Consider the following 17,956-nt stretch of genomic DNA (forward strand, 5'->3'; position numbering starts at 1 on the left):
CATCTGTATTTTGTAGGTTACTCTTTATGAATTGGCACACAGTTATTTTTGCACAATGTCAAGACAAAGAAAAATGAAGACATATGTTCCCCTCAACCTAAGGAATTTAAAATCCAAATTTCTGCAGGTAAGGTGACGGCGTCCATGTTTTGGGACCTAAAAGCGATCACCTTGAACTATATTTAAGTGGGTGCTACAGTAACAGCAGGGAATTACTTATCACTGATGGCAAAATGAGGTAGATTAGATCGACAGGCTTTTAAAAGCTGGTTTATCCTACAGTTCATGCGTGCCATCGCCCATTCCATTCCCTGAAAGCCGAAGAGCGTTCAACAAGGACTTGCTAATCAAACGTAGGCGGAACAGACGCCACTAGACATGAGGTGTACAAATTGTACGCCTCATGTACAAGTATGTGCAATGTACAAATATGTGCATATATTTACCCACAGCTTCAAGAGCATGCCTGCTAGATACAATGTTCCAATTGTTCCTTTACACACCTGTCAAATTAGCCCAATTGTGTTCTCGTACCACGAGACAAGGGTGTAAGAAAAATCACGCCATTTATTTTGTGCATTGTGCTGTAGGTTGGTCTATAAAATACCTTTCAGCTGTGGCAAGTTCTATGTGGACCAAACGGCCCAATGCCCGAATGACTATTTGAGGGAGCGTTCAAAAAATTTAAATGAACCGGATGGTGCAGCGCACATTGCAAGGTCTGCTCATGTGAGCCGTGCTTTCGCACATTATGATCCTGGGCAGGAGTAGCAACAAAACAGCACATGAGCTCACGAAGGTATATTTTATTAGAAAGATTGCGCACATGTTAGTAGCACTTCAATTGCCTTAATTTCCCAGAGGTGCACTTGTTTAATGCCAATTTGTAGTATTACTAGACAAACTGGCACTGTCACAACATTCGCCTCTTGCGTGTGCGCAAAATTTGTACCCTATGTTCCATCCTTTGAATCATTAAATCAATTGGTAGTTCGCACTTTCATGCGTCCTTTCTCTGTAAATATCTTTTTGCGCACAAAAACAATGTGCAGCAGACTTCACCAACTTGCCCACACGAAATCCTAGCCAGACTCAAATCTCCTTCAGGGATTTTCTTATTGTTATGAGAATTTGTCACTGCACAGCACTCTGTTTGAACTAAGTCCTCGCTGATAAGATGGGAGAAAAGAAAGGTTATAGAAGCAAAAATTGTCACAATATCATCCAGATATATTCCCTAACGCAATGCCTAAAATTTTTTTTTTGTTGGACAAGAAGGTCAGGGTAAGGCTCAACACCTATGAGCATTCTTTTGCACATATGAACGGATTAACCAAACAAGCCCTGCGAATTCAAGGAATATTCATAGAATGGAAACTTGGCATTTTCTTGAGAGTGGCATGCATGGACCTGCAAACTCGCACCGGTCATATTAGCGTGCATCTCACATCTATCACCTAATGCAGGTTCCTGCAATGAACCTATATCGTGTTTGCAAACAAGTTGCGAGGAGCATTTGCGCAAACCTGGTGCCTCGCATGGCGCCATCAAAAGAAGCAATACTAAATAGCAGCTTAGCAAACTACCTGGAAGAAATTTAAGAAAATTTCTTGGTCTTCAAGACAGTCAAGATTTACAACAAAATTGAGCCAGAGTAGAACTATGAGCGGCTGGGCCACGTTCTGCAATATTTGTCTTCATAGTTTACACTGGGGTTACTGAACATGTGCCTTTCGAACTGTGGAGAGTAGGTGCTCAAGCAAGTGGCGATTCGCTAGCCGCCAAAATCCGAGATAAACAAGGAAACAGTATGAACATGCAAGACAAGAAACAGTAGAGGTAAATGCAACATCGAGTGCCATATAAATATTGCAACAGCTCATTACTCAGGCAATAATATCTGCAACAGCTCATTACTCAGGCAATAATATCTGCAACAGCAATCCTACGAAGGATGAAACAATTTTTTTTCAGGCTCGATACACAACACTAAGCGGAGTGATTCCACGAGAGATCAACACGGGTCAAAAATTCTATTTTAGATTTCATTGAATATATTATATTTTATGCGCATAATCACTCGGTAGCACTAAAGCTAACGTGGCTTCTTTGCCACATGAATATCTTAGGACGAAAAAATAACCGGATTCTTAAGTGTGGAGGTGCCCATTTAATGCACAAGACATTTTCACAAATTTACAACGATGTGAAATACAATATGTTACAACTACAAAGAATGCATTCTTTTGTGTAAAACCTAGACGTAAAGAAGGGTCAGCTAGCACTGTTTGAGGCTTCCGTGCAAAACGAAAGTGTTTTAGAAAAATTCCTTAATTTGCTACAATCTTCAAAAGTTGCTATATTTACGATTTTTATCAACTAAACCAACACACGTAGCCTTTTGAAATTTGCTGGACTGCGAGACCTCAACCTATTCAACAATTGCGCTGAATATTCTTGCTGTATCACAAATTACCATTTCTACAATTTGCCTCAAATTTGAAGTTTTGACAAAAATGAACGCTATTAAAAAATCAAAATAAAAACACATTGTAATAATTTCTCAAAATCTCGTAAACAACTGTTCACAGGCGCGAGAAAAAGAATATTAAATAACATGTTGCACTATTTTGTTTGTAATCCCAATACAGGTGGTAGAAAGGAGAGCTTTGCCAGAATGCAGCAAGGTGCTAAGAAAATAGAACATCGGGGTAAAAATAGCATGCATAAGGTTCTGACTTGCCTAAACTTGACCGTAGTTGCGACATAAAGCCAGTGTTGACCTTATAATTAATACTTCTGCGTAAAAGTGCGTTTATTACACTACTTATTCACTTGAATGGGACTAAAGAAGCGTCAAGCTACCGATTGCGTGGCTCATTTTATTTAACAGCAAGTGCGAGCGCTTTGCAGCGTAGATAATTTCTGCCTTCGGGTAATGTAGGTTTGTATTGCTTTGTGTGCTACAGAATTAACGGTTAACTCTGTATGAATGTAGACAGGTAACAGAATGTACGGCAGGTAAATGCCTCTAAAGATGTCGTACTTGTCATTACATGAACGTCATTATACAACCTAAGAGGCGGTGGTGGGAGTGGCTACGGTGTTGGTTAAGGCAGGGTTAGCTGGCAGATAGTTCCAGCGATTGCTTATTTCACCGCCTCTGAAGAAAAAAAGGAACTGTAAGAATACTATGTAATCAAAAGTTCACAGTCCCTAAGGATCACCACTTGTCGGAAAGTTCAGTTTCTTAAAAAAGCTGGAAGAAGCACGAGACTTCCTCTTTCATATACTTGGGTCTATTGCGAAACCTGTTCCGCGCACTCTTGAGGAAATTGCCTTCTGTGCGAAGCCTCAAGTAGAGCATTTATTTCTTCATTGAAGTATTCGCAGGACCAGATGAACTCTCGGCCAAACTTGCTGGTATACAATGTATGGTATAGTTGTTGAAGCACCCCTCACGAATGCTAAACGATGATAGCGTGCTGAGAACACGTCCGAAGTTAACGAAGCGCTGCAGTACTGGCAGCTGTTTCCGCATTTTTCTATGGGACCAACTGATCCAGAGGGCCAGATCGCGCAGTTCTAATGGAGCGAATTTTATACGCAGTGGCACAGTGGCTTGCCTGTTGACTTACTGACCCGTCAGTGTGCACTCGTTGACGATCCGCATATGCCGCATGGAGGCAGGGAGAGGGCACGAGGAACTTCGAGCATAGCCGATGTATAGGCTCAGAAAGGCTTGATCCTTTTCCAATTGGCTGCAGCAGTGCGAGACACTAATACAACGCGATCGAAATTGGTGGGGTCAGGCTCGCTTAACCAAATGTGCCAAGACCGTATGCCTGGAACACGTGGCAAAGATTTCAGCTGGTTCTTTTTGAGGTGGCGAAAGTTCTCTACTTCATCCACATCTGCATAGAGCTGCTTTACGCTTTTCAGCGTTGCGGTCATCTGCGCCACCATTTCAGAGGCTTGCCTAATGACTATCTGCTCTGAGATTGTACAGCGAGGCTTGGTGCTTTACTAAGCCACCAACACCATCGCAAGCGTTTTTGCCACGTCCTGTGGCCGAAAAAAGCCACTTTGTTGACACGTGCTCCTTCTGTGACAGCTGGTAAAGCTGATACCTGTTTTTAATATGGCTACTGGTGCCGCCAGACACGTATGTAACATGTTTGTCAAGCTGAAGTTCTTCCTTCATGCACTCATAGATTTTTTTCCAGTGCAAAGCACGCGTGTGCAGCATCATGACATACGTCATCACTGATGACAGCAAAACATTGAATGGATGCTCTACTCGTGACGACAGACGTAAATAGTGAGACCTGTTTTTTTGTGCCAATGGTATGATTTTACGTCGTTCGGTACAACAGCTGTCCAATTCTCTGCAAAGTCAAAGACACGGGATCCGTGCTGTTGATTCCGTTTGGCGTCATGTATTGCTGATGCTTGAATGCCCCTTATATAATCATGGGTGATCCACTTGACAAGCCGTGCACCAAGCTCCTGGAGAAAGGTAGCCTGTGCTGTCTTTTTGACGAGGTCGCCATTTTCTACACCACATTGTTTACCTCTGTCTCTTCACGGATTCCCAAAGTTTTAGTAGTTAAAGCATCCTCATTTTCACAATAACCACAATCGCCCAGGAAACAATCGGTCGTGGGCGAGGCGCAAGGACATAGTTCTTTTAGCTGGTGAATTGTGTAAGCACCTTCAGTGAGCTCTTCTAGCGCGAAAACAAACTGTGTTGCGTTGGCCCAATACATGCAAAGGCACACTTCTTGTGGAGCAAGAAGAAACCAGTTTGGCCGGAGAGAATAAAACTTTGAGAGCCCAATAGATGTATCCGGATTGGCTTCCTTAAAGAGACGATGTCTCCCGTACCGAGCGGGTCATGAACCTCTTGGCAGCATACTGTTTGTTTCCATCAAACGAAACAGATAGTACATCGTTTTCGTTGGGACTCTGCCGAGAACATCCATGCTCGTCTTTCGTATAATATTCCACAGCCGTCTGGACGTCTGTTGGGTTCAACCGTGTTCTCTCAGGCACGTCTGGTGCTGACCATATTCCACGTTTCTCGCGCAACGTCGGGATTTGTATATCATGTAGGCTGACAAATTTGGAATGAGAGCTTGAACTTTTCGGCACTCCAGTTGGCTTGGCAGCAGAGTCAACAAGCGCATTTGCTCATGGTACGAAGACCACATGTCATAGGCTTCTATAAAGTTGGTGAACCATTCGGTGCACATGCCGCATTTGGTACCTGAGGGGTCCAATTGGCGCTTGCACTATACGAAGTGAGATTTGGACCTTGCAGTGCCACCCAGTTGAATTTGCTTTAGCACCTGGCGAAAGTTCCTTAGTCGCTAATCCGACTTATGCTGATGAACGTGAGGCAAAGTTTCAAGTGGATGTAGGCACTTCTTTCTACTTCCCAGTTCGTCTTCTTCCGGTAAGCATTCATCACCTCCCGTGGTTTCATTCTTCTACACTCTACCAAGTCGATCAAAAGAGACGATTTTTACAGCAACCGCATTGGAACGCATGAACTAAATATGGGCGCGAATGATGGCCTAGGAGAGGCATGACTCCACGAATTTATGTCGGAAATTCAGACATTTTAGAAAGGCGCGGTTGAAATAATAATTCTAGTTTACCAAAACTGCCTTTACGTAGCAATTACGGTCAAGTTTAGGCAAGTCAGAGCCTTATGCACGCTCTTTTTCCCCGATGTCCCTTTTTCTGAGCACCTTGCTGCATTCTGGCAAAGCTCTCATTTCTACCACCTGCATTGTGTTTACGAACAAAATAATGCAACATATTATTTAGTTATTCTTTTTCACATGCCTGTGAATACTTGTTTACGACATTTTGAATTGTCAAAACTTCAAATTTGGGGCGAATTGTAGAAATGATAAGTTGGGATACAGCAAGAATATTCAGCACAATTGTTGAATAGGTTAAAGTCTAGCAGTCCAGTGAATTTTGAAAGGCTACATGTATTGGTTTAGTTGACAAAAAAATCGTAAATATAGAAACTTTTGAAGATTGTAGCAAATTAAGGAATTTTTCTAAAACACTTCGGTTTTGCGCGGAAACCTGAAACAGTGCTAACTGACCCTTCTTTATGTCTAGGTTTTACACACAAGAATGTATTCTTTGTAGCTGCAACATATTGTATTTCACATCGTTGTGAATTTGTGAAAAAGCCTTGTGCATTAAATAGGCACCTCCACACTGAAGAATCTCGTTATTTTTTTTCTTCCTAAGATATTCATCTGGCAAAAAAGCCGCGTGCACTTCAGTGCTACCTAGTGATATGCGCATAAAATGTCAAATATTCAATGACATCTAAAATATGAAATTTTTGACCTGTGTTGATCTCTCGTGGAATCACCCAGCGGCAACTGCAGCAGCAAGTGCTTAGAACTAGTTTAAACGTTTTTACCATAAGAGAAAAAAGTGCTGCCAATGTGAGAGCCCACATATGCCCCATTCGCAACAGCAAATTCAACAAACACGAGCAACAGCATTGAAAAACGTAACAGGAGCTGCACAAGACCACACTACCAACCATAAACGCACTGCAAGGCATAAGTAAACGAGCTGCTCCAGCGTTGCGCCCAAGTGTTGCTCGAGATCGCAAGCTCGAACACCATCCGGTTCTTCCAGCGCAACTAACTAGAACAACATTCTAGCACACAATGCAGTAAAAAACCGTAAAACTGTGTATTAGCTAAGCTGAAAAGCTAAAGGAGCTCCAGCAGCGCGCGCAATACTATAAACCGGAACACGCCATACTTGTTTAAACAACGTCATCATAACTGTGACGTCACTTCCGTGCGTGGCAGCAGCGTTTTAGTATTGCATTTCGCTTCTCCCACGCGCATGTCACCAGTTACCGCCTATTGAGAATAGCACTGCAGCGCACCTAGGCGACTTCTCACCGTACGAACTCCGTCCTGCGTGCGACCCTCTTCAATGTGTCCGCTTCTAAGCTTTCGCCTCACTCTCGCCACTCGCGGCAAGAAGTGCAAAATTTAATAATTTGCTCGATCTCTGTTTGTCATCAGAAATTGCTAGCATTCAAAACGAAAAACAGATACTTAAAGAAATAAATATGCTTGTTATTTTATTTGTTGTATTTTAACGTATTCGTTTGAGCGAAAGTGTAGGCGCAAGAATGCGCCGCATGTACCTTGTTCGCATTCGATGGAGGATAGAAAGATGGTGCCCGAAAGAGGAGGCACACCCTTCACGCACAAGAGAAAGGCATGGCAGGGGGCTCACGGCAAGAATGCAGATAGACAGCGGAACAGTCACGGTATTGCTAAGTTGCGATAATCCGTTGATAACAACACGCGGCGTTGGCGCATTTCGTTGTGCAGCCTTTTGCCCTTGAAACGTGGAAGCAGCGTGCCGCGTCAGGGTGCGTTCATGTTGTCATACACGGCTTTTTGTCTACATATTTTTTTGCCTGTAGCTTTTGCGCGTTCCACGTTATGTCCGTTCACTGACTACCGTCGAGCAATTTCGGGTGAACGAGAAACTTGGCGCATCCTGCATAGCACCCTTGTTCGGCATATTAATGCATCTTTAATGCGTACACGTCACTTTGACGCGGTGAGTTTTTGTAGTTTTGTGACGTCGCGTGACAAGCAGGTGAAGTGAATGGGGCCCGAAAGCTTTTGACCAATAGCCGTGGACTAATGGCAAAAAGGCGTCGAATCAGAAATAAGTATATTTCTTTTGTCCGGCGAAATCATGCATAATCAGTGTGTACACGTCATATCAGTTGGGGAGCTATCGCGGTTTTCGTGACGTTGCGTGAAAGACAGGTGAAGTGGGGGTGGTCCAAAAAGGCTTGTGACCAATCGCGGAGGGCTGATTGCAAAATTCAAATAGAAAATTTTGAAGTAGTTTTACATTATAGCGCCCCATTTCTTCTTCAAATTTACCGATCCCATCTCCTAATTTCGATTCAAGTTCTATTCTTTTCGCGAGCTCAGCTCAAGTGGGCATAGTGAAAATTTAGCCTCGAAACACACATGCGAGAAAACAGAGCCTTCGTAAAACTACACTGCACACAAGGCACGGAATATATGTGGCAGCAGCGACAGCAAAGCAACAAATCCAAACATGCAGTTACGGGCTCAAGCACAGAATTACTGACCTGCACATGCAGAGAAACGCGTTTAATTGGTGTCCACTGTGCCGTCGCTGCTGCCAATGAATGAAAATTCGGTAGACCAAGCTCACGGAAGATATTTGCAGTTGTTGCTATTGGGGAATTACAGGCAACATTTTTAAGAATGTTTCTTATAATCCTGTCTACCTAGCACGTCCAACGATCCAAACAGAAGCCGAAGTCTGTAATGCCGTATCTCAACACACTGTAACCCACTGCATGTACAATAATATTTTTTACAGACTTGAGTGCAAAACCTTTTATAATTAACAACGGCCAAGCTACTGACTGAAATGGGCATGGGCAGGGCATGTAATGAGGAGGGAAGATAACCGGTGGTCATTAAGGGTTACGGACATGATTCCAAGAAAATGGAAGCGTAGCAGGGGGCGGCAGAAAGTTACGTGGACGGATGAAATTAACAAGTTTGCAGGGACAACATGGCCACAATTAGCACAGGACCGGGGTTGTTGGAGGAGTATGGGAGAGGCCTTTGCCATGCAGTAGGCGTAGCCAGGCTGATGATGATCGTGATGAAGCTACTGACCTTTTTATAGAACAAATAGGTGATAAGTGACGTCGCCATGATAGGTTACTGTCGAAATAGGTTCCGAGATATTTCATACCGTCCACGTATGGGATAGGCGGACATTTACAAGAAAAACCATCTTACTCATGTAAGTAGAGAGGCCTGTTAATTACAGTAGTCTTGAGTGGAGAATGAAAACAAACAAGTTGTGTTTTTTTAGGCACTAACGACAATTCCGTTATTAGTGAACCAAACGATTGCCTTGTACACGTCACTTTGCAACATTTCAGAGGACATTTTGTAAGAGAGATGTTTTGCCAGTAACACAGTGTCCTCCGCATACTGGAACACGGAACATTTAGAAATTGCCAGAGCGAAATCATTAACAAATATATTAAACAACAATGGCGATAAAATTGACCCCTTGGGATTTCAAGTTTTCAACGATAGCTTGGAACTAAGAACGCGGTAATCGGTAGCGACCACTTCAAATTTGTTGTTCAAGTAATTTTCGAGAATGTTACAAAAATACCCACGAAATCGCCAGTAATACAGTACAGTTAACAAGATTTGATGATTAGGGGAGTCAAATGCTTTCGCTACATCTAATAACAGCGCACACGTGAAAACATTTTGATCGAATGCCGATAACAGTTCATCTGAATGTTCTTGAAGCAGTGCCACAGTACCACGCCCTGAAACAAAGCCAAACTGTCGATCAGTTAGTATGGAAAATTTGTTAAGAAAAGAAGACATAGTGTGGAAAAGAAATTTTTCTAAGACCTGAGAAACTACAGGCAATATAGAAATTGGCCGATATTTTTCAATACTATCTTTCTTCCATGACTTGTTTAGTGGTAAAAGGACTGCAGTTTTTGGGTATTCTGAAATTTTGCCACCTTCCAAAAAACAATTCACTATATGCAAGATGATATCTGACAGCGCTTTCAAATTTCTTCTGATGGTGTGTAAAGATATTCTATCATATCCAGTGGGCTTGCTAGGATGGATACTGTGAATAATTTCTTTCAGAAGACCTTTCAAAATTCTCGGGTGTTTGATAATAGAGGGACAGCTCTTTGGGACGCTCTCCCAAAGTGCCTGTTGAAAGCATCAGCCACTGTTTTGTGAGGTTGCTGAAAAGCACCGAAAACTGCCCGTTTACTGGAACTCGCTCCTCTGGGATGATTTACCAAAGACCAAGTTTTGCTTGCATTATTTGAAGATTGGGTTAATTGTTGGAATAATAACAGAAATGACGATTATTATTATTATTATTATTATTATTATTATTATTATTATTATTATTATTATTATTATTATTGTTATTATTATTATTATTATTATTATTATTATTATTATTATTATATGGGTGAATTCAGATTTTTATATCATAAAGCGAATTTTCAAAGCTTTCCGAGTAGACCAATTTCTGATGGAACAATAAATCCAAGACCTGCCGCTGTGTTAAAGTACCATGCACTGAATCTAAGATGCTAGCTAACATTAGCAGCTCGTGACAAATCATGTCTGTCTGGCACTCACTTGATTGTCTTCAGGCTGCGCGCGGCCTATACAAGTAATATGTGATAAACTGTCTAAAAAAGCTACCACAATTATCACAGTAGGGATCACTGGTACGCCCTGTGCGATACAGATTATTGATGAGGCCGATTGTGCAATGTGTATAAATGGCGAGGAAGCACTTGTGTAATTCTCGATCTTACTCAAGGGTCTATCCATCGCAGAAATATCTTAGTAAAGCGGCAGATTAGAGGTGGCATTACAGAGGCCCTTTGTATATCGCCATCAGCCGCTAAGGAGCTGGGTAATATTCATGGATTCTAAAGAAGCCAAAGAATGTATGCGGAAAAGACACAAGCTATGTAACAGCCAACCCGCAGCCTCTGACATTGCCTAACTTTACCACAAGGTCAATATTGCTGGCCATTGCATCAGCTTCCAGTTGATACCTTGTCATTCCGGCATTTCGGAAAACTAAGCAGCGGATAAAGCTCCCCGAAATGGACTTGAATACAGAAATGGTATAATATTTTTTTACCAAAGAAGGCGATTCGAAGTTGGCAAAAAAGCAAAAGTATGGGTATGAAGAACATTTTCGGGAAAACGCATTCTGCATATGAGCCGTTGTCCAGAATGAGTGACGACTGTGGCTGAAAGAAAGTTCAGTTTCGTAAGACAAACTTTACACATTATACAGTATATCCCTTTATATAATGATTTCTACATTTAAATGAAAACGACAAATAATTTTACTTCATTATCTCTTGGAATCAAAAGCATCATCATCTCATCTTGGCATCATCATCATCTTAGCATCATCATCTCATCATCGTCGGTTATTGTTATTTATCGCAGGATTGACATTTGAGATACAGCCTATAAACATACATCGCCACACCAGGAGGAATGCTATAAGCTAATTAGCAAAATTCCGGTCATTCAGTCTCTCTCCCCTCTCCCTTGTTATCGTCCACTTCAATGACGCGTTTCACGACATCACCGATAGGATTCACAATGTTCGTTCGACCTTGGCTAATAGGCACCGTTGTCTTAAGAAATTCTGCAGATCTCACGGACTGTGGGCATCGATGGTATTCGAAGCATTTTGCTTGTACCTGGCTATCCAGCATTTCTGGAACCTCGCAAAGCGATGCCAGAAGGACCAACGTGTTTGTGTGAATTGAGTAAATGTGTGCCTTCTGCGACTTGAGCGTGCGTGCGCGTGACGACAACAATACGACGACGACCACGTTGAACGTGATCTGTGACAGCAATGGCATGATTGCTATGCCAGCCGTTCGACGCGATCTTACGACATGGCAATCGTTGGATTCTACATATGTATTGGCCGAGTGTAAGCGATAGAACCGCGGATTGTGACGTCATCGGTCACTACGTTTTATACCCTCGTACGCCCTACCGCGATCAATATCAGTTGCAGCAAAAAAAAAAAAAAAATAATTCAAGAATTTAACGTGTCATAACCGCGATCTGATTCTGAGGAACATTGTAGTGGAGGACTCCGCATAAATTTCCACCACTCGGGGTTCTTTAACGTGTACCTAAATCAAAGTACACGGGTGTTTTCGCATTTCACTCCCATCGAAATGCGGCCGCCGCGGCCGAGGTGTTAAAACTTTATTCAAACAAAGGTGTTCGGAGTACGCAGGCCCCTGGGCCTCCGCACGATCGTACTCGCGACGTCGTGGTTTACAGCGCAACACCATAGCCGCTAAGCCACCACGGCAAGAGTTTATTTTCCTTTCTTTCTTTCTTTTTGTGTATCTAGGCGCGGCCACGCTGCCATACAGTGCCCGTATGGCAGCGCGGCAGCGCCTACATAAAGAAATTGCTGAACACCGTCCCGACTACTGGTACCACCCTGTTTACAAGAAAAATGACACTTGAGATTTTTATTGTTGAAGGAACTGATAGGTGTATGCAGAGCTGCTACTCGTATTAGACGCGATAGAATGAATGTGTCCAACTTAAAAGATGAAGATAGAATTCGCGGAACTGCCTAAACTGATCAACAAGGCGAAAACATGTGATATTCCAAAATATAACGTCAGAAAGACTGAAGAAGCCGCAAAAAGATGGACGCAGCCTGAAATCAGTGAGAACGAAATTTGCCATAGGACAAACCAAGATGTGTGCACTAAAAGATAAGCAGGGTAATATCATCAGCAATTTCGGAGATATAGTAAATGCAGCGGAAGAATTCTATACTGACATTTAGAGTACCCAGATGACTCAGGAGCGCTCTACTCAAAACAATAATGAACAGTATACAGAAACTCCTCCTATAACTAGAGATGAGGTCAGAAAGGCTTTGCAAGGCATGAAGCAAACAGGGAAAAGCGGCAGGAGAGGATGGAATAACAGTCGATTTAATCAAGGATGGAAAAGACATGATGCTAGGAAAACTGGCGGCTCTCTATACGAAGTGTCTATCGACAGCAAGGGTCCCAGAAAACTGGAAGAATGCAAACATTATACCAATGTACAAAGAGGGTGACGTTCAAGAAATAAAAAATTATAGACCCAATAGCTTACTCCCAGTATTATATAAAATATTTACCAAAATATTCTCCAATAGAATAAGGACAACAATGGAATTTAGTCAAACAAGGGAGCAGGCTGGCTTCAGGAAAGGTTACTCTAGAATGGATTACATCCATGTCATCAACCAGGTTATCGAGAAATCCGCAGAGTACAATAAACCCCTCTATATGGCTTTCATAGATTACGAAAAAGCATTTAATTCAATAGAGATACCAGCAGTCATAGAGCCATTGCGTAATCAAGGAGTACAGACCGCTTACGTAAATACCCTATAAAATATCTACGGAGATTCCACAGCCACCTTAATTCTACACAAGAAAAGTAGAAAGATAGCTATAAAGAAAGGGGTCAGACAAGGAGACACAACCTCTCCAATGCTATTCACTGCGTGCTTAGAAGAAGTATTCAAGCTATTAAACAGGGAAGGCTTAGGAGTAAAGATCGACGGCGAATACCTCAAGAACCTTCGGTTTGCCGATGACATTGTTCTATTCAGCACCAATGCAGACGAGTTACAACAAATGATTCAGGACCTTAACAGGGAGAGTGTAAGAGTGGAACTGAAGATTAATATGCAGAAGACAAAGATATTGATAAATAATCTGGCAAGGGAACAAGAGTTCAAGATCGCAAGTCAGACTAGAGTCTGTGGAGGGGTACGTTTACCTAGGTCAACTAATCACAGGGAACCCGGACCATGAGTAGGAAATTCACAGAAATAAAATGGGTTGGATCGCGTACGGCAGACATCGTGAGTTCCTGAATGGGAGCTTACCGTTATCATTGAAAAGAAAAGTACATAATCAGTGCATTTTACCGGTGCTGACATACGGCGCAGAGACTTGGCGGCCGACAAAGAAGCTTGAGAACAAGTTAAGGACCGCGCAAAGAGCGATGGAACGAAGAATGTTAGGTATCACTTTAAGAGACAGAAACAGAACAGTTTGGATGAGAGAACAAACGGGCATAGACGATATTCTAATAGGCATTAAGATAAAAAAAATGGCTCTGGGCAGGATATGTAATGCGCAGACAAGGTAACCGTTGGACCATTAGGTTAACAGAATGGGTACCAAGAGGAGGGAAGCGCAGTAGAGGACGGCAGACTAGATGGAGTGAGTGAGTGAGTGAGTGAGTGAGTGAGTGAGTGAGTGAGTGAGTGAGTGAGTGAGTGAGTGAGTGAGTGAGTGAGTGAGTGAGTGAGTGAGTGAGTGAGTGAGTGAGTGAGTGAGTGAGTGAGTGAGTGAGTGAGTGAGTGAGTGAGTGAGTAAACTTTGTTGTGAATGCCTGCAGAACGGTTAGCCTTCTCCTGTTAGGGAGGCGTTACCGTGACCCGGTCATGACGTCTTCGCGGCGTGTGACGCCTCTACTTCGGCCGCGGCCGCACTATTCCCTTTGGTCGACCGCGCCTGCCCCTTTTTTGGGGTGGCAGCCTCGCTCCGGTTTCGCTCGGTCGTTGCCTTTCGAGGGCCGCCGAGATTTGCTGGACGGCATGGGTTTGTTTGGACATCTTGGTCATAGCACCTCGTTGCGGCCTCGAGCCGTGGCGGGATCGTTGTTATCATTGCAACTTCGTGCGGATTCTTAGCACAGTCCCAGAGGATGTGAGCTACAGTGGTTCTTTCCTTTCGGCACACACAACACATATCACTTTCATAAACACTTGGACACACGTGCCTCATCAGCACCGGGGTGAATAACGACCCTGCTTGAAGTTTTCGATATAAAACCGCCTCCTTGCGGGTCAAGCCCGGGTGAGGTGGCGGCATAGTCCTTCGCTCTAGTCGGTACCATTTCACAATTTTGTTGTAGGAAGTCATTTTGTCCTTGGTTTCCCACCACCACGACGGGTCGGCTGTAGTAGCAGCGGCACGGTAAGTTAGTTCTCGCGCCGCCGTGTTTGCCGTCTCGTTGTGGTTAGCGTTGCCGCGGTCCGACACATCACTGCCCATGTGGACCGGAAACCACTTTATCACCACACAACGACTTTCACTCGCGAGATCGACCACACGCAACACACGCGCGACTTCACCACACACCCTTGCTCTGGCGTAATTTTTCACTGCCGTCCTAGAATCACAGAGCACAGTCGTGCACTCGGGGTCGGCGATGGCCACAGCAATGGCCACCTCCTCGGCTTGATGCGCCCCTCGAGTCCGCACACTCGCCGCTGTTCTCGTTGCACCGGTCGATGCCCCGACGACTGCAGCGGCGAATGCCTTTCTGTCATGTGGATACTCTGCCGCGTCCACAAACACGGCACACCTGCCTCTGGCAGGGAGATCGATGAGCGCCTCGGCCCTCGCGGCCCACCGCTCTTTGTGGAACTCAGAGTTCATGTTTCTTGGCACCGGACATACCCGTAGCCGTCTACTAATTGCGTCCGGTACAGGCACTTCTGTATTTTCGCGTCCCCTTTCCTTTGGTCCCCGGCCTAGGTCACGCAGCACTTGTCTGCCCGTTTTTGTTTCCAATAGCCGTGCGAGCTGAGTGGTCCTCTGTGCCTCGGCGATTTCCTCCAGGGTGTTATGCACTCCCAGGTCCAGGAACTTGTCGGTGCTTGTGCAGTCGAGAAGTCCGAGTGCAGCATTGTACGCTTTGCGTATGAGCGCATTGATCTTATTTTGTTCGCACTGCCTCCAGTTGTGGAAAGTGACAAAATTAGGAAATTTGCGGGTGCTGCTTGGAATCGGTTGGCGCAGGACAGGGGTAATTGGAGATCGCAGGGAAGATCGCAGGGAGAGGCCTTCGTCCTGCAGTGGACCTGAATAGGCTGATGATGATGAGTACCTACGGCTGTCATGTGGTGTATGTTGAAGGGACTACGGCATTTGTTAAATTAAAAATGTGGTTTTCGTGCCAAGACCACTTTCTGATTATGAGGCACGCCGTAGTGGAAAGCTCCGGAAAGTGCGACCACCCGGGGTTTATTAACAAGCACCTAAATCGAAGTACATGGGTGTTTTCGCATTTCACTCCCATCGAAATACGGTCTGCGGGGCCGGGATTCGATCCCGGGACCTTGTGGTCAGCAGCCCAACATCATAGCCACTGAACAAACACGGCGGGTATATGGCATTTGTATTCCGGCGAAGAAATGGTAAAACATGATTAACTTGGGTGATCATGAACGCGGTGCAAGGCTGCACAGTTCGTAAGTGGCGTGAGGTGCTGTCAGAAAAGTGCAGGGAAAGGTGGGCTGCTCCCGGAGATAGTGCAATGTAACACTGCGCAATTAATTGCCAGCTTTCAAAAGGCAGCATGACAATAAATATGGAACGAGGCGCACGCGCTCAGTGTTTAGAAGAGCTGGCTAGCCAGCGAGAAGTAAGCGTGCGATAGAAGCCTAATGGTGTAGGCACCAAGCTGCCGCGCGCCACGGCAGATGTTACCGATTCCGCCATCGGTCACACATTCTAGGTACGGCACCTTTCCTTCCGCAAAGTGTCAAGAAGTTCTTTGAAAGCCAACTGTTCTGTACTCTGCTTACCGTGGCTGCTGCTGTTCTGCCGAATAGGTAATACACATGACAGTAATCATATGTGGAATATACGTGGCCGGCGTTGTTCTCTGCGGCATTAAGCAGTGAAACAACAAACTACACCCAAATGTGCTCAGCACGACGAATATGGCCTTTCAAGCGCATGATTCTGTAATTAAATTTAAGCTTTCAATCCATTCTGTCCCGTGGTTTGGAGCATCTGATTGGTCGACTTCTTTCAGAGTAAGGTGGACTGCTCCTGAAGATTGTGCAATATGATGGCGTGGTCAAAAGTGGACCGACTCAGGAGACAGTGTATCCGCGCTCCTACGGGCCACTTGGGTCGCCTGGCAGGGTTTTATGCGTCTCGCTCATTTGCTGGGCAGGCATGTAATGGCTGCAAAACGCGTTGCACAAAATGAACTTTTATAACATTTAATTATTTAACCACTTCAGAAAAGCCTTGCTTAGCCGCCGTGGTTGCTTATTGGCTATGGTGCTGGGGGGGGCTAAGGACGAGGTCGCGGGATTGAAACCCTGCCACGGCAGCCACATTTCCAGAGTTTCCAGAGGGGGCGAAATGCGAAAACACCCGTGTACTTAGATATAGGTGCACGTTAAAGAACCTCTGGTGGTTCAAATTATTCTGGAGTGCCCCTCTACGGGGTGTCTCGTAATAAAATCACAGTACTGGCGCGTAAATCTCCACAATCTAATGTTCTTAAGTTTTACTTTATAGCGATAATTGAAAATGTTTGTTACGTCTGCATAATTTTTTCCTGCTGCTTTTTCCGTACGGTGGCGCACACATTTAGCGCAACTGCAATCAGAGACACCGTTCACAAAAAATAAAAAACAAGAAAAGGAAGTGCCACGCCGGCAGATTAGTTGGACGCACTAAGTGCGTGGAGAAATAAGGAACTCGGCGTCCTCCGTCATCTCACAGCTTAGCCTAAGACGGCCAAGGCGACAAGCTTTTCAAGATAATTTTCTCGGGCGTGAAGTCTATGTAGCCGTGTGACCGTGAAGATCCGCCAGAGCTACATCCTGTATAAACGCGCTGCAATTAAAGCATCAAAACGCCTCTCGGACTTTTTGCTGTAATAATTACCTATGGAGCATAAAATGTGAAAACTGCTTTTTCTTCATAATCTTATGGCCTGTTCATTTCGAAGCGACAAATGCGAAGCCAGAAGCTTTCGCATTTTTAAGGTTTCCCGTGTCGACACGCGCTCTGTGAGTGCTGCAAACTGCGTACCATGTATTTCAGGCCTGCTCTGGTCAGACTTGCCACTATTGGTTTCAACAATACACCTTCTTTCACTACTGGTGCTGCCTTAGGCCGCTCTTAAACAATGCCCTCAGAGGGCTCTCAGATCATTTTATCCTGCGGCAGCTGTACAGCAGCGTGTTACTTTTCAGGCGAGCCAACGACACTGACGTCGACTTGCGCTTCGAGTCCGGCGTGTTTGCTTTCGCCAGACAATGGGAGGCGAAAGTCAGGCATCACGGTGTCAACTACTTGCGGGGAAACATAGCGAAACTCCTGAAAAACTTGAGGCATCATTTGACCGTTCTGAAGGTAAGGCTGCCTCTGTACAACCGCCGTTAGTGCCGTAGTGCGTTCGCGGTTTTCACAGAATGAATGATGCATTGCGGCAGT

This window comes from Dermacentor andersoni, chromosome 4 (genome assembly GCF_023375885.2).
Source record: "Dermacentor andersoni chromosome 4, qqDerAnde1_hic_scaffold, whole genome shotgun sequence".
NCBI classification, from domain to species: Eukaryota; Metazoa; Arthropoda; class Arachnida; order Ixodida; family Ixodidae; genus Dermacentor; species Dermacentor andersoni.